The 17,303-nt window shown below is 39.3% G+C and overlaps 1 protein-coding gene across 5 annotated transcripts in view; it reads right to left on the bottom strand.

Moving 5' to 3' along the window:
* LOC114872277 (CCR4-NOT transcription complex subunit 6-like) overlaps positions 1-17,303 on the bottom strand; it is a 233,498-nt gene that overhangs the window by 93,128 nt on the left and 123,067 nt on the right. The gene's annotated exons all lie outside the window — the stretch shown is intronic.

Here is a 17,303-nt window from a genome sequence, read left to right on the forward strand (position 1 = left end):
ATGATTTGAATTCTTTTTTTTTTTTAGAAATCTGATTGTAATACCTTGCCAAAACTCTGATTTCTCTTTCGAAGCATGCCTCGGCCGATTTTCCACCGAAAAATTCCGGCAAACGCGCAATCAAAAAAAGAAGTCTGAAATAACGTCCGTTAATCAACGAGCCTAAACGGCACACCAACACGAACCTGCCTACACCGATTTCAGATTGCGAACGCGTGTATCGTGGCGAGACTCGTAAATCCGGCAGCACGGGAATCGCGCTTTTGTTACCTCTATCAGGCACGAACGATTTGACGTTCGTTGGCCGTTTTACTGATTAGCGGCCACCGGTTATCGACCCGTCGCAATCCAGGCCCGATTCGCGTCGATGCGCTTTATTTTTAGCTTTTCGTGGCCTGCTGAAATTGCACGGCGCGCGGCAATCGCGTTAATTAATCACGTTAATCGATAACGGTGTGTCTGCGCAGCTTGCACGCGACCGTCAATTTAATCGAACCTAGTCCTACGATATACTAAATGGACAAAATAGTGCGAACATTAAGGTTCTTTTTCAAATTAAACTGGTTAATTATTTTCGCACCGAACCGCTGATGATCGCGAGGTTTGATTCTAAGTGACGTGTCCCAAAATAAAATTCAACCATAAACAATGACAGTTAACAACTCACGTTGAAGATTGATGTCAGATTTCAAGTCGTTTAATATGAAAATTCATTCGACGAAGAAGGTAAAGGGAACGCGTCAGTGTGGAGTGACAAATGGGTACACCGGTGACCCCCAATGAGCGTTTAAGAAACTCGTTAGAGTGCAAATCGCCGACAATCCAACGACGAGGTAATAGTTGGAAAGTGGTTGGAAAAATCGCGAGGACGGCAGCTGTCAGTCGAGGGAAAACGCGGAAGAAGCTTCCCCAGCGAAAAAACGACGCTGATATTTGCGACAAGGAAGAGGATTTAACGTACCATTCACGTTTCATTTAACTTCTTAACCGTGCAATTATTTTTCGACCGACCAGCAAGATATCCAGTACTCTTTCTCTTCGAGACGATCAATTTGAACGTTTCCAGTTCACCGGCGATTCTACTCTTTTCGCGCGGAAATTGCATTCTACATCGGCGCCGATAATCTTCTCTTTTTTCTTTCATATTTCGGAAAATCCCAACGATTTATTCAATAAGAACCGAAATAAATGGTAAAATTTTGTATTCAATGTATTCCGCTCGTCTTAAAATATTTTCCATTTATGACTCTGGCTATTACTTCGAACCGCTGGATATGATTGCGAACGACTTTCGAAAATTCTTCGGGTATTTCGAATTTTATTACCGAGAAACGGGAATAGGATTTCGAAGAACTTAAACAATAAAATCCAACCGCTTTTTCTTTCATTCTGAAATATGCAAAATAATGTTACGGATTGGTAGTTGGATATAATACAGTAAAACAGGAACAAAGAAGCCGGTGATCTCTCACGGAAAGCCAGAGATAGGACGCGCAAGAACAGCGGTACCAACGATGTCTTCGTTACGATATCTGCCACTTAATTAACGGTCCCGTAAGGAACGCCGATAAACCCGAAGAGCTTAATTGCATCGTGTCTGCTTTACATGTGGAGAAAAAGTCGACGACCACGGTATTGAGACTACTGGCTGTCGAGATTTATTCGTCGGCTAAGTGCATCATCGGCACGAGCGAGCGGGATTCGATGATAAAGTTTCAGATTTTTCTAATTATTCACCGTTAATGAATGAATAATTATTATATTGTTAATATGCAAAATAATTTTAACAGAAATTGTAATTATTGCAACATTTGTTATCTTATAGATAAGGAAAGATTTTTTTTTGTTCCAACTCGGGAACAAAAACTTGAAGAATTTCCCCAAAAATCGCTGATTTCAAGATCCATCCTCCAGATAGAAAATCTAAAACCTTCCAACCAGAATCATAAGTTTCTTGATCCCGATGTCCTTTAAGGTTCGGATCGTTTCTTCACTAGACATCAAGAAAGAAGGGAAAAAAAGAGTCCCGAAGGAGTTATCAGATTAGGATCGTCCCCACGAAATGGCTCGCCTGGGGTTTGATCATCGAATCGAACACGAAGTCGTATACCTTCCCTTAAAGGACAAGCCTTTTTCGCAGTAACGAACGAATTCTTCTTTTATTCGACAGAAGGGTTTCAGTAGCGAGAGAACAAAGGTAAAAGTGCAATTTCATCGGAGAAAAAGTAGACTTCCGACAAAAGTAAAGGTAACGATAGATCTTTTGAGATCATTAGAAAATAAGTTACAAATACAAAAATCCACCAAGTCCTTTGACGAAAAACTCTTCTTTACCTTTTCCATTATTTCCTACCTCTTTCCAAATTCCTCGTAAAATAATCATCGTTCGAAAGGGATTGAAACGCAGCTTAGTCAAAGGATGAACAGCGAGAAGGACGACTTCATAGCTCGCGTGTACGGCTCAATGTAACCGGACTATGCCCTTAGAGAGCGAATAAGAAGGTAGGAGAGGCAGGATTGAAATGTATCTTGATCCTGGAAGTGGATTTACATAATTGCTTCGACTTGGCTGGGCTTTCTCCCGCCAGGACCTTTCGCTGGATATAGGCTGTCCCACGCGATATTGGATTTCACAGCGCAACACGGAGATGGTCGGGAAGCTCGCGAAAAAAGGGCCACGTGCAATGGAAAGCGACTACGAGGGTCGATCGATCGATTCTACCAAAGAGAAGTTGTTACGGCGAACCGTGGTTACCAATTGCTTATCTGTACAATCTCTGTCATGGTAATCTGTTACCATGTTGAACCATTAAAATTACATTACTAATTATTAATTACTGCTTAATCAATCAATTACTACTACTAACTTGCTAATTGATGACTATGGACTACTAACGATTGACTACTATCCTACTATCATTCACGTTTTATCTTTTAATTATCCATTATCTATTATTTGGTAGTTAAAAGATAGAAGAAACTAATCATCAGACCGATTCCCATCAGCACCGGTTCAATTCTCACGGCCCGGTGAAAATCACCGCATGAAAGTGCACATGCAGTTTCTCTGTAATTATCAAATAACTAACCGCCTCACCGTAATGACAGTACACCAATGGAAAGATGCATATCGGGACGTAGATAGAACCAGAACCGACTGGTTCGAGCAAGAAACGCATTTTCTACTTTCTATCCAGCTCGGCGAAGTTTAATGGGAGCAAGGTTAAGGGTTATTCCGCTCGATAATACGTACACATTGCGTTTGGTCATTAATAGACGATCACGGTGCCTGGGGAACTTCGCTTCAGTCTACTTTATCGTGAATTATGAGCCACGTGTTCAGCGATACCCGACTTCGGCTATGCACCACGTGCATCAGCATCATTTACAGTGACAGTTCGTGTTTCCTCGTTTCGCTGCAGCTCATATTTATAACGCTGTTGGATCACAAAGGGAGCCTAATTTCACCTACTCAAGGGTCGAGTTATCTCGGCTCGTTTCAGAATTCATTTCTGACCTACTTCGAACGTATCCGTTCCCGAGTATTCGGCGCTAGAATTCGGGTCGTTATGGTAGCTAACGTTTTGTGTCAACGAATGAATTTCACACGTGTTTAGCCAGGCAGTTACAATTTAGCAGCGTTGTAATTAGAAGAGAATTCGTGCGTTACATTTTCTCACATTCGCAGCTATCGAGCGAAATAACGAGGTAAGAAGGCGCGCCCTTCCCAACCTCTCCATTCTCTAATTATCGGGTCGTGAGAGCTGCTATTTAACTCTCCAACAAGCATCGTGGGATACTCATTGTCTCTTCGATTCAACAAACATTAACCTTAATTGTATGGGCTATTTCATTCGTTACATTAAATTCTTCCGAAAAAAATTATCCCCCTTTCTAGAGCAATTGGGTCAACGAGCTGAAGAATAATTCGGCTCCAAAAAATAATTTAAATTATTTTTTAAAAGCGATCAGGATATCATTATAGAATTAATAGCATCGATGATATCTCAAAATTATTACAATGCACTCTTCCTTCACATCCGAAACAACAGAAGAAACACGGTTTCACGCCAGCAGACGCGCAGCGAAGAAAACGCAGAAAATTTATTAACGATAAGAGATAGCAATAGGCGTAGCCGCGGCAGCGATTCGTGGAGAAGTAAAAAGATCGGACAGCTTCTCGAGAGGCCTGCCGCTCGATATCGACGGTTAGAATGGCGATCAAGACGCGAGGTGTAATTATTATAAATATAAGAAGGCGCTAGCTGAGTTATTGCAGCTGCTTGCCTTTGTCGTGACTAATAATGCCGCCGCCGCGCATCGCCGACCAACCGGATAATTTATCAGGCACCGTTCGCCCTTCGAGAGATCCATGATCGCCGATCACTCGGGAAAATGATCATTTTGCACTCTCGAATGGCGGACCATGGAGAGAGTCCCAAAACGATGGACGAAAAAGAGAGTTTCAAAGCCTAATCAGCTGTTCTCTCAGAAAACTATAATTGTACAGCACCGAGCATGGAGGCCTTCCTCAAGGAAAATGACAATGTAGGTGGTACTTTTATTTATCGAATATTAAAAAATTTTATGCAAATTATGCTCCTTTCCCCAAAATGCAATTTTTCTCAAGGAAGCCCATCATGCTCGAGACTGTACATAAATCTGGCACCTGAAGGCCGTTCCCAGCAACAGTTCGCGGCTAGAAAAAATTAAAATGGTTACGAAGATGCCCAGTGATCAACACGGAAACGCTCGAGGCTGTTTGTTCGGTTACGATTGATTCGGCACGTTCCGTGGCGTGCACCAGGCCCCGCTTAAATCTTTCCGCACGATTCCGCTGTTTGCTCGAGCGTGCATGGGCGTTGCGATCGTTTAAGAGCGTGGCGATTCCGTTGTATAAGAGAAAGATTGTTTTGTTCGAAAGCCACAAAAAGAAACAATACCATCGTTTCAATCGAAGTACTTAAAGAGCATACGATTGTCATCGTGAAAAAAATTTTAACACATCTAGTTTTCTTCCTTCTGCATTTTTAGTACCATTTTGACACACCGAGACTGATACAAATTTCATCGGGTAATATTTTTAACTTTGAAAAATTTTATTCATTATTCATAATTTTAAGCAATACGAGTGCTTTTAATTAAATAAATTGGAGCGGATTCAGATTTTTGGGCCTCAGGCTATAGCTCCCCAATCAAGGTGTTAAATTAAAGATCTAAAATTTTATTGTTATTCATAATTTCGAAAGACGATCGTTACTTGTACAGAGCAAATTTTCTTCTATATTGGTCAATTGGAAAACGCCAAGATCGAACGCAATCCCTGTGTCGATCGCGAGTAAAGCAAGATGGGGAATATTTACCGCTGACAAATATCTAATAACATGAAACCCACGTATACCGAAAGCTTGCAATATCGATAGATTTTGCAGTTCACACGTACCGGCTACACCCCGCCACGATAGAATATATCCGAAGTTATTTGAACGTCTCCGGTTGCCTCCAGCAAAATCAATATCAAATATTTAGGTAGCTGTGTATTCGTCCTTTTCGAACTCCCCCTGCGCGAGATACACGCGGTAAAATGTAATTGGTTGCACCGTGCAACAACGAGAATAATTAAAAAGGTAGAAGAAAACGAGAACACAGGGATCGTAGAAGAATATCTGTGTTTTCCCAGTCAAATATTTTGATTTTAAAAATAATATAAATATGCGAGAAATAAATATTTTTCTTGTCAAGTTATCGATGAAAATATTCTTCTATAATCCTTCAGTTTAAAAAAAAAAGCTATGATATAGTTTCGCACCATTTCAATATTTCAATATTAAATCTAAATGTAATTTGTTATCACGTAACTGTCACGTTTCAGCATACACATAATATTAAGGGATTAAATATTATTTCACAAAGCGCTGACACGCGATATTATTAAGCCGGCCTGTGTAAGTTACGCAATAGATATTGAATAATTTCCTGCAGAACAGCAACCGATTCACCTGACGATCTAAAATCAATACCGTTACGAGGGAACATTCTGTACAGTCGTTGTCATCAGCTAGGATCATTTGTCGCGTATTGCAGATCGCCTGGAAATCGATGCGTTACTAATGCAGCTTCCATTATTTTAAACATTCCTAGCTAGTGGCCTGTGGTGCTGGCTAACGCACGGAAATTGACGTTTACCGCTCGTCAGATCGGCGAATTTATTCGTCGGCCGCATTAGCGATCAATTCATGGCGATAGCTGCCGCGTTGCACCCGCCGATCGATCGATTACTTCTGATCCACATTGGATAGAAAAATTGTTTGGAAATTTTTGGGAAATCTGTCACGATTCGACGATGGATAGAGGTTCATTTAAAAAACTTAAATATTTCTCCACGAAACATTAATTGTTTTAAAAAATATTTACATAAACCTCACAATTCTGCAGAATTAATTTCTGCAACAGGAAATGCAAATATGATGGAAGAAGATGGTTGCAATTGAAATTCTATTCGTGGAAATGACGAACCATGTGGCACAAGGGCAGATTTCGTTTTGCACCGACGGTAATTTGCCTAATACCGTCGCTTGCAAAATGAATTTCCGAGAATCGAGATTCATCTGACGAGAATGTCACTTAGCGCTTACGAACACACTGTGTTACCAAGCTAACATGGGTAGCAATGTTTATAATTGGAAGGGTAAACGTAGAAATTTCTGAATACCCTGTAAAATTTGCTAATTTCTGAAATCCGAAAGGTAGAAATGAGAGTGTGGATGAATCTACTGAATGAACACGTCTACTGAACAAATGACAAATTTTTGGAAACTAAGGCTTAATATAATACCATTTAGAAGTCTAATTATAAGTAATTAATAATATCAAAAAATACAAAATTCAAAAATGTGTACAAACAAAAAATAGAAATAAAATTATTTCTCATTTCAAAGAGCCTCTAATCATTATTTATATAAATTTATATAAATAATTTTAAAACTTGCAAGTTAAACAATAGAAATGATATTGAAAATTAAAATACTGAAAATTTGCATTATGATGCAGAATCAAATTTATGTAAAAATTGCAAAAATTTCATAGTATACTATTTTATGCAATACATTGGCAACAGACTACAATAAAAGCTTAACTTGCAATTTTTACATTAAATGTTTCACAAAATAAAAAAAAAATTCTTTTGTAAACTAAATATTTCCCAGGGTTGTTGAATAACAGGCACTGTTGCATTCTGAATCGTGTGTTTCATTGCAATGGTTCTCTGTGTTGCTGATTTTAAATTCGATACCGTAGGCAGTATTTGCGCGCCACTTGTCTGCGATAATTAACACGTAATGAAATTTTAAAGAGAGAGGGTAATTCGTTCGTCTGTAGTTGTTTTATTTAAATTAATTAAACACGGCTGCAATGTAGCTGGGATGTACAGATTTGTCTGTTTTATTTCAAAATTTACGATGCATTGCATTATGCTCGTAAGTGGAATCTTTTGTTCAAAATTTCATTATGAAAAACGTACTTAAAGCGAAATTTATTCTACACCAAAAATTATTATCGATGATTATTATCAACCAAAGCTTTATACAGAAAATTAAATTAAAACACGGGCTCTCTCCATGGTCCGCGTGGACGTTTGTCAATAATTAGAAAAACGTGGAAAAGTAAAGAGAAAACATTGGATTATCTTTCGGGTCTCATACCGTGCCGAGAATAGAGCACAATGGTTATTGATCAGGTCAGCAGAGTACTAAGCAAAAGGGAATTATGAGAAGGTCTCTTTTTATCCCCTGAATATGACCAAGCTCAGCTTACAAGGCAATTGACAACGAAAGGAGCCGAGTGTGCGTCATGGACCACGAGTTTCATCCTCTTATGACCACGTCGCCATTATTCTATCAGCGACGTCAGAGAACTTCAAATCGTATTCTAGTGATAAGTGCATTGTAGAAGATCCCCGGTGTTACTTTCGAGACAAAAGGAATCAGAAGGAAGGTCGCTGTAAATTTCATTAGAGGCGATTTTGTCGTCTACGCTTCTCTGTCACTTCATTATGGCCAGCCCTCATTTTAAACGCTTATTACCTTTTCCAGCAAAATATTGAAATTATGGAAAGTTTGGTACGTTAGGGTACGTTCCCACGTGACAGAAATATTTTAAATAATATTAAAATTGCACTAAGAATATTGAATAATAGAACTGAAGCACGATGTCTGACTACATATGGGTTTTTCTACTGTGACAATCAAGATATTAAACTCGTGACATGAAATACAATGTCAATGACAATGTAATTAGTGATTCTCATGATGGCAAAAGATATAACATTTCGTGTCATTACAATTTACCGTCCTGTGAAAGCGTACCCTAAGTATATTTCAGATTTCAGTAGTACAAGTCAATAATTGGTCAGACGCGCGCTTTATGCTTTGAAATAACATGTGTACTGGCTGTATTTTTTGCCAACGATGAATAAAATTGCATCTATTGTTTGTCGTAATTAATAGTTACCCATTTTGTATTAAGAAAATTAATAAATAATATATATTCATGTTCACTAAACTTTGAAGGAACTGCTGGAAACTGCAGAGTACATAAGAGGTAACTTCAAGAGCAGTTTTCTCGAAAAGTATAAAAGATACGAAAGGTACTTTTACAGGGATATGTTAAGTGAACTTTTACCTATAATTTAAAATTTAAAGATGTTAGGAAAGAAGCAAAATGGCGACGCGGGACCCTGAATTGTAAAGCCCTGCACGAGATACGTTTATGATACAAGCCATACAAACTTTAGTTACAGTTTGAAATAAAAATGGTTAACATTACTAATATATACATTAAATTTACTATATTATCTATAAAAATACTCTCTTTATTTTTCAGGAAAATTGCTGTTAAAGTTTCTTATCATTTTGAGGTCTCTAGAGTAAAGTAAAGTTCCAAACTGACTAACACAAGTGTAATTTCATATTATCAAATAATAATCTGATAATATTGATCAAATATTAATCCTAATTAAAGGAAACGAACAAAAGTTTCGTAAAAATTCTGTAATTCCATCTTCGTTCGAAGGATTCCAACTAAATTTGTTGTGCAGACTAGTAACAAACAGTTGGTGTGCCCTGAAGCAAAAGAAGCAATTACGTAGTTTTGATAACAAGGTATATTGTGAGAAGAAACTTGACCTTCGGTCCCAAGCGTCAGTTCCAGAACGATGGAGGCGAGGACAAAGTTCCGAAAACTAAGTTAATATCGGCTCTACAAGGGACGACATCTGCTGGAAAATCCAGACGTAGTTCGTAACGAGTACGTGGATAAAGGATTACTTAACAATTCGACGTGACAAAGTTAAACTAGTTCTGTAATTGCCAGATCGCGTGCAACCTTCCTCGACGTTTCACCAGCATGAGAGGACGCTCAGATCCAACTTATCAGATTACACGATTACACGTTCAATCTGTTGTATTAATGAATCTTCCTCGAACGTTCAATGTTTCCATGCTATTCTGCTGTTCAGATATATCAAAATGTCTATTTAATTGCTTCGTTGTTCAAGGGGAATAAAAATAATGTAATTTCATTTGGTATGATTTGATCGAAACATCATCATTCTATGTTATTTCATTAAATATTCATTTCAGATTCAATGGACAAATTTCTATGAAAGGAAATAAAGCTAACCAGAATTTCAAAACGAATTTATTGAATATAAGAATTCAAACCTCTAAATTAAATTTTTAATTAATTCCACGAGTTTTGCGAATATAATGAAGACACGGCCCCGTTAACTATAATTAAAATCGAAAACTGCAAACACGAAATTGAATTTTATAAATTCAGAGATCAAACAAACTGACAGAGCCTGAATTAAAAGCATATACAAAAATATTTCAACACAATTTTAATACTGCATATCGTAATTAATTATCTCCCTTAAAATTCTTTAATTCTTTAATGATTTTTAACAAAAAATGTCTGCCAGAACCTACATGTTCCATTTAAATCCAACATTTTTAATTTTATAGAATTATTAAAATACGAAAAACTCAGACTGTTCCCTTTCATTAATTAAAACAGTTCCGACAAACCTACAATGTATGCACGCTTACATGAATATTATTTATTTCATAAAACTTTAAAAAGGAATATCAAATTTTAAATTAACACAGGAAAAGACGTAGAAAGGAAATACTGCATCATAACAATGTAATAACGAATATGAATTACGAGATCTGATAATCTCCACTTTAAAGAATGTATAATGAATAGATACGAAAAAAGGTTGCAATTTTTATTTGCAGCTGTTTTGAACGCCGAACAAAAGATGATAATGAAACGTCTTAGGTTCGTTATTTCGTTAGAAAGCCAAGAAAATAATTGAATATCTGTCGACGTATCAAACGAAGGAAGATACCTGGTAGGTTGGCTGGCTGTTAATCAGCAGCGCGTGCGCGCCGATTCCGCGGATAAAGTAACGAGCACGCAAAGCTAATTAGAGAATCCCCATTGACGGCTGACAGAGCACAGACACTCTCGCCTCCCGCCTATCGCCACTCGACGTTCCCATTTCCGTTATACCTGGCCGTGTACACCAGCCTCGGTATACGCATCGGTACGGCGTAATGAACAAGCATGTCGCGAGTGCAGTAACAGCGACAACGAATGCCCAGACACCACCGACGACGCCACAGAAGAGGTGTACACGCGGTTGCTCCCTGTAGATGTGTATCTCACTAAACCGGTACACTGACCTACACCGCTCGACAAAATGACAAGACATCCTCTATCCTACCTTACTAAACTCCAAGAAACATTGATACATCGAAATAATAATCAAATTTCATCAAAGTTTGATCAAATTTTCCTATAATTAGATACGATATGGGTCTAAGAAGAGCCAGTTTATGTAACTATTTCGGCGAGTGTTAATCGACTAGTCGGATGACGGAAAGCGCGGTTACACGGCCTCTCTCTGGCAGGAGGCTGGATCGCGTCCAAGCCAGCAGGAATTGGAGAGTTTGCTTTCTCACAATGCCGTCTGTGGAGTCACATTATGCAAAGCATTCCATTCCAGGAAGGCCATAGAATCCAGGCGAACTCGACACCTAACTATTCGTATACCTCGCGGCAACGACGACCATGACGATAGCGACTTCGATCCTTCTCTCCGCCTCCTCGTTGTTGTCTTCCTCATCGTTTCATATTTCCATCCCTTTTACGCTATCGCGGTATCGCGCTTCCGATTGCCACCGTCAACGTAATCACCCAGGCCTTTATCTCTGTCGTTTTCACGAACGTCTCTTCCGTTGACAGTGGCCTGAAACGCGGCTGTCGGTCTCGTCACTGGGCCTATCGAGAATTCTCATCGCTTTTCGACATCGTTCCGCATCTCTTTCACCCTCGTGTTCCTGGTATACCGGCCTATCAGATACCTAAATGATTATCGTTTCCATTTAACGTCGCCGTTTCGCGCTGTTCCGTGCCGCGCGCCGTTATTACCGGCGAATTGAACAATTTCAGAAGCTGATTTAATCTCTTCCACTCGGGCAAAAATTAGTACGATGAATTTTAAGTAATTGTGCAATTACCCTGGCACAAAAGAGCCATTTTTATAATTAGAGGGAATAACGAAAATATAAAATGCGACACACAAATGATGTATAATTTTTTTAAGTAGGAAAGAATAAGTGCCCCATTTCTAATAGTATTTAAGGAGAGAAATTCAAAAATACAAGTTTTAATTTGAGGGCTTTTAGGGTTTCTACTCATAATTCGACTAATTAGCAAAGAGATTACCCCTATAATTGATTAAAATTATAATAATTATAATTGAAGAGTTATTCACCCAATTATTGTTCAAAGCCATCCCTACGTTTTCACCCTCTCTTAATTAATATTCTATATCCTCGAAATTTTAATTTCAGCTCGGAATCATTTAGATGGACCTCGTTAACCTCTCTAAACACTAAGCGCTTTTGCGTTCAATAGTGATAGTGAATCTAGAAAATGTATCGTCTTCGATAAGCGAGCAGCTGATAAGCGAGTTCACCTTATCGGTCGCAGCTTATTCATGTACACTCGGATAATACGTACGTGTTGCGTATGCATAATGCCTTTAATTAGTTTACATTGTTACTGTTGCGCATAATAAATAAACCGACCGATCGTAATCGCCATTACGGATGCGCTCTTACGTTTTGCTATTCTAAACGCGTTGTTAAGAGTTTAGAGAGTAACCAATGCACGTGTTGCAGTATTTTCTTCAGTGATGGCTCGGGTCAGAATTAATTTTCAGGGTCTCGTAATGAAAGAGAGCCTTAAATAACGAAAGAAAATAAATTCAGTTTCAGATGTTCGTTGATAGATAAATTAGTAGCCTATAAACGGAACCAGCGACGATCGTGAAAGGATAATATCTTTCGTCGACTAACGGATTATAATTGTTTAATCACTGACAGACGTGTAAAGAGTTCACGCGGCCTATTTACATTCCTAAGGCGGAATACTTCATTGAAAGGAGTAACGGTGTGATCAGGTTGGTTTGGGCTAAGCCGACTATTCCACAAATAATGATAATAATTCAATTGTGGATTTTTCGACGGTCGGATCGTTTGAGAAATTACCGAGTACCGTGGAAGTATCAATTGCATTCGCAAACGTTTCTAGGGTAAACGTGGCTGTCCACTTACATTAACGGTACATCGTGGATGAAAACGCGTACAATTACAAGCTGTTGTTTTAACTACTGATTTAACACCCACGCTCGTTACCACCGTTCGGATAGAAATGTATGAAACTATGTATTAATAAAGAATCTAATGATAACTGATTTGTCCAAGTTTCTATTCTCATCTGGTGATAAAATAATTATTTTCTATCGAAATCTTATTAACTCGACTAGTTCTCACAAAAACAGAATATATGCAACGCGAACGTAGCATGTGCACTGCATCTGTTTAGATTGAAGGGAAATAAAGAAGGCCAAGGAATCATTTCGATTCCAATATTCGAACGGAATTCGAAGAGAACAACAGATTTCACCGGGGAACGGAAATTCTTGCGTCTGATCTTTTTCTCATTTTAAAACTGCGAAGCTCTGCGTCTTTTCTCTGAATTTTTAAGCTGGGACTGAGAAGTTTACTGAAAATTGCGGCTAAGAAGATTGTACCTTTTAAACGAAATATTCTTCAAATGTTAATATTCCTGAATATTATTCCTCGCTCTAATAAATGAAACAATAAAAAATTGGCATTATAGTGATTTCATTTTCCTAATCCATAATCAGTTAGTGACACGACACGGTAGGGTAGGCAGGATAAAAAGAAAAGTGAAGAGAAAGAAGAGTCTTCTGTTAGGTTTCTGACTGGTTGCAAACGTCACACAGCTATGGACGTAGATAATGGTGCTTGTATGTATAAAATAGCAGGCGTCATTACGAGGAAGCCTCTATGTGCATGCGAACAGCTTGCAACTGCACTAATGATGCAGTGGACACGTGCTAGCCTCCCACGTTTCGAATGTCATGCACCCCTTATTGAGAATAGAAATACAAGTCTAACTAGCGCCACTGTTCTTCATCTATGGTCAATGATTTCTGAAGAAGTTCGTTTTCCTTGCTCAACCACTATGAAATTATTTTATTCAACTGAATTATAATTATTCAGTAAGTAACAAGTGTTGAATACTAATTAACGAATACTGAATAACGAACAATGAATAATAAGTAATAAAGGGTAATGAGTTTCGAGTAATGATAAGTACTAAGACGTCTTTTCCGATACATCAATTCATTGATGAAAAATGGGTCGAGATTAACAGCAAACACAGCAACACAGGATTGTTTAATGGAAGCTTTTAAGTTTCGTCGTTCCAATTGCACGAATGGATAATAACGCGAGTCCCGTTTGTTACCGTGACGAGCGAAGCATCAATTTACCGGATTAAAAGTTCCACGAGAATATCGATAATGTAGCGATTCAATTACAATGACGTGGCGTGGGTGAAATGAAAGCGAGCGAATCGGTAAGCAAGCCTTTCGTACGAGTGCTCGTTAAATCTTAAGCATCGCTCCATTGAACCGATCGCTTTTTCTCCACGCTCGATGAACTCGCTGATATTAGTGCAGCTATAGATTTCATTCAAAAATGACGTATCAACCTAATTTTTCTCTTCTGTTTGAAATGAAAGGATTAACAATGACCTATCGCTATAATAATTAAAAATCTGTATACAAATCATCAACGACACAATTCGTGGCAAGCGTCTGAAAAGCTATCTCTCCAAGGAATCTCGCAAACGTGCAAAGGATCGTCTATCATAAAATCTTCCATCAGACAATACCGATCACTGCGTTCCGCGCAAACTGCCACGATCAAAGAGCGAACGCGAATGATGGAGCAGAAACGTCGTTCCATCGGTGACTATAGGTCAACGACCCGATTGCAGCGGCCGCTTTCCCTCGAAAGGACCCTTTTCGACGATCGAAAGAAGGCGACGTTCCACCAGCCGAGTCATTGTCGGCATTGTCGACGAGGAATATCGACGACAGAGACCCGGAGAGAACGAAAGAAGAAGCGATCGCATAATATCTATTGAAAACGGATCATCGTTCTTCCCTTTATGCGGCCTCCCTCCACCTTCCGTCACCTCCGTTCCCCTCTCGCCAATCATTTCCTTGCGTCGATAAGTCGGAGGAATTGGAATCACGGCAAGGCTAGGAAGAGGATAATGGGCCCAGTGTATTTACCTGTTCAAGTGGGCACGTGGATCGACAGAATGAAGAGTAGGTTCATTGTCTGCCTGGAGGGACCTCGACGCGTAAGGACACACCGGTGCCACCTTGTCTACAGTACCGACAACCGACCACTTCCTCTACCAGATGAATCAACGATTACGTTTTTCCCCTAACGTAATATATAGGATGTTTCAGAAATCGTTAAAAGGGAGTTCTATACCTAGGAAATTTTGGAAGAGGATAAACCTAAGAATTTCTATATACTCGTTGCAGAAACGAAATGGGACTTAACGTTCTCGAAAGTTATCGTCGATCGGCTGACAAGGCGGTTCGAATGCTTTTAACCAAATTGGGACTGGCGCGTGCTACTTCGTGCAAGGAGGAGGGGGACGTGCAGCAGGTTGTGCTGGATAACAGAAAACTCGGACGAGGGCATGTGCGTTTTACCTTAGGTGATCCGAGGACGCCCTACTCTGCACGGAAGATACTGTTAAGCACGATAAAAACGACTGGCATGTAAGAGACGGGAACCGAATGCGAGTGGGCTGCGTTGTAGCAGCAACCGCTTTCGACGTCGCTGGCTGACAGAAGGGGGTAAAAACTGTGGCGACAAACGTAGCAGGTGAAGCCGTGCGACTATCTCTTCGCTGGCTTCTGGATTTTCTGTGTCTACCCGAGTAATTGCCAGCGGAAGAATAGCTCTCATTCCGGATCGTGTTCGTTGCTTTCTTAATTGAAAAGAATTCAACCGGTTTCTGTGTTAATTTCAACGCGAAGACAAGACGATTGAGAATTTCCGGGTACCCGCGCGAACCGAACGCCTTAATCGTCGATTGATATGGAATTAAAGTATCAGTCATTCTGTCGACCGCCGATCACTCGATCGACAAATCTTCGAGAACAGTGGAAGTAACGTAATTCAGAGGCAACGAGGATAGCAATTAATTAATCAGCCATAACAATCGACCGAGGGACATATAATCGACGTTCCTCCGTTATAGGAACGACGCTGATACAGGCTTAATTAATTAATCAATTAATTACGCAATTCCATCCGGCTGGATCGATCGATCAGTCAATTAATTAGAGGCTCGTTACGCCGTTTCGAAGGATCCTTTCTTCGGGGATAAGGGGGCACATGTCTGCCCGTGCCGACCCGTTAGTCTAGGTCGTCGTTAAAGAAAAACGATCGCGTCGAACGAGAGGCAGGTCGCCATCGAGGCTAGCACTGGTAATTAGTCTAGGTTCAGATACGGTTGATAACAATTTTAAAGACACTCGATAAGACGATAGATCCATAAGTTTGGTGCATTAAAAATAAAGTGGAATGCACTTGACTGCAACTGCGCTGGAATTAACCGGACAACAGCTTGTTTCAATGCAAGTTGAAAACAGTTACGCGTTCTTTAATCGTTTTAAGCTTAGAAAAGTTTCCCGGGAACGAGAGCTTCGTTGCTAGCTTTTCGCGGCAAAGGAAGGCGTTCGAGCCCGCGTAATTTCGAGAGTTCTACAGCCAACACAAGCTTCAACGAAGGATACGGTTAACTCGACAAGCTTGGCCAAGAGAATCAGATTACTGTCTGGGTCGGGGTTACTGAATGCAATTATCCTACGATTAGCAAGCCCTCCAGTAGTTCTGACCGCTATTAGAATCTTCTAGGAAACAGTTCGCGAACTACCACTTTACAAACTTGATCAACACCCACGATTCGGCTAAAAGTATCGTTGATCAAAACGACTCGACGACCCTTTTCAAATACAGTGACTTGAAAAATTGACAAAATGTTTAAATATATAATTCCCTCTAAATAGATAAATATAAAAAGCCAATATTTCATGTAAATAAATGAACTGATCCTAGAAGCGGTACACCATGGCAAGAAACACGAACGATGGAGATGATCCATCGATGAAAACTATTAAAATGGTTTTAATTAATCAATGCAGCACATTAAAGTGGTACGCGATCGTTGAAAAAGAACTCAATGGATACTGGGTACACACAAGCGCAGCATCGAGCAAGGAAGTGTAATGAGCGAATACGCCAATTAAAACGGCGCGGTAATTAAATGACTGATCGATGATGGGATTAATGTAATTACGACAAAGTAACGTTGCACCGAACGGCATAATCAATAGACACTCACTAATGACATCAACGAGAGTCGATTATGTGCTGTACGTCGTTCTATTCATTTAATCCGTCATTAAACGGACGCAATGTAAAAGGACATTGGAGATAATTAGAAAATAATGGAACTGTAACGTTGAATATCGCGAAATTCCAGTTTATCGGGAAATTGTTTATTTTTTGAACGATTTATCGCAATTTCCTCCTCATCAGTCTTTTGTCAAATATTCGAATTTGTTATTTATTGATCGAATATTGCAGGAGGAAGTAAATTAATTTATCTTTGACAATCATCTATTTGATGATTTTCCATTGTATAATTTGTCTCGTTTAACCCTTGGACAGCGGACCATGGAGAGAGCCATAATTTTAATTTAATTTTCTAAATATTGTACCGTTACTTTAAAAAAGGTTCTTCCAGTATTAATTAAGTATAATTAA

The sequence above is a fragment of the Osmia bicornis genome, chromosome 16, assembly GCF_907164935.1.
Source record: "Osmia bicornis bicornis chromosome 16, iOsmBic2.1, whole genome shotgun sequence".
NCBI classification, from domain to species: domain Eukaryota; kingdom Metazoa; phylum Arthropoda; class Insecta; order Hymenoptera; family Megachilidae; genus Osmia; species Osmia bicornis.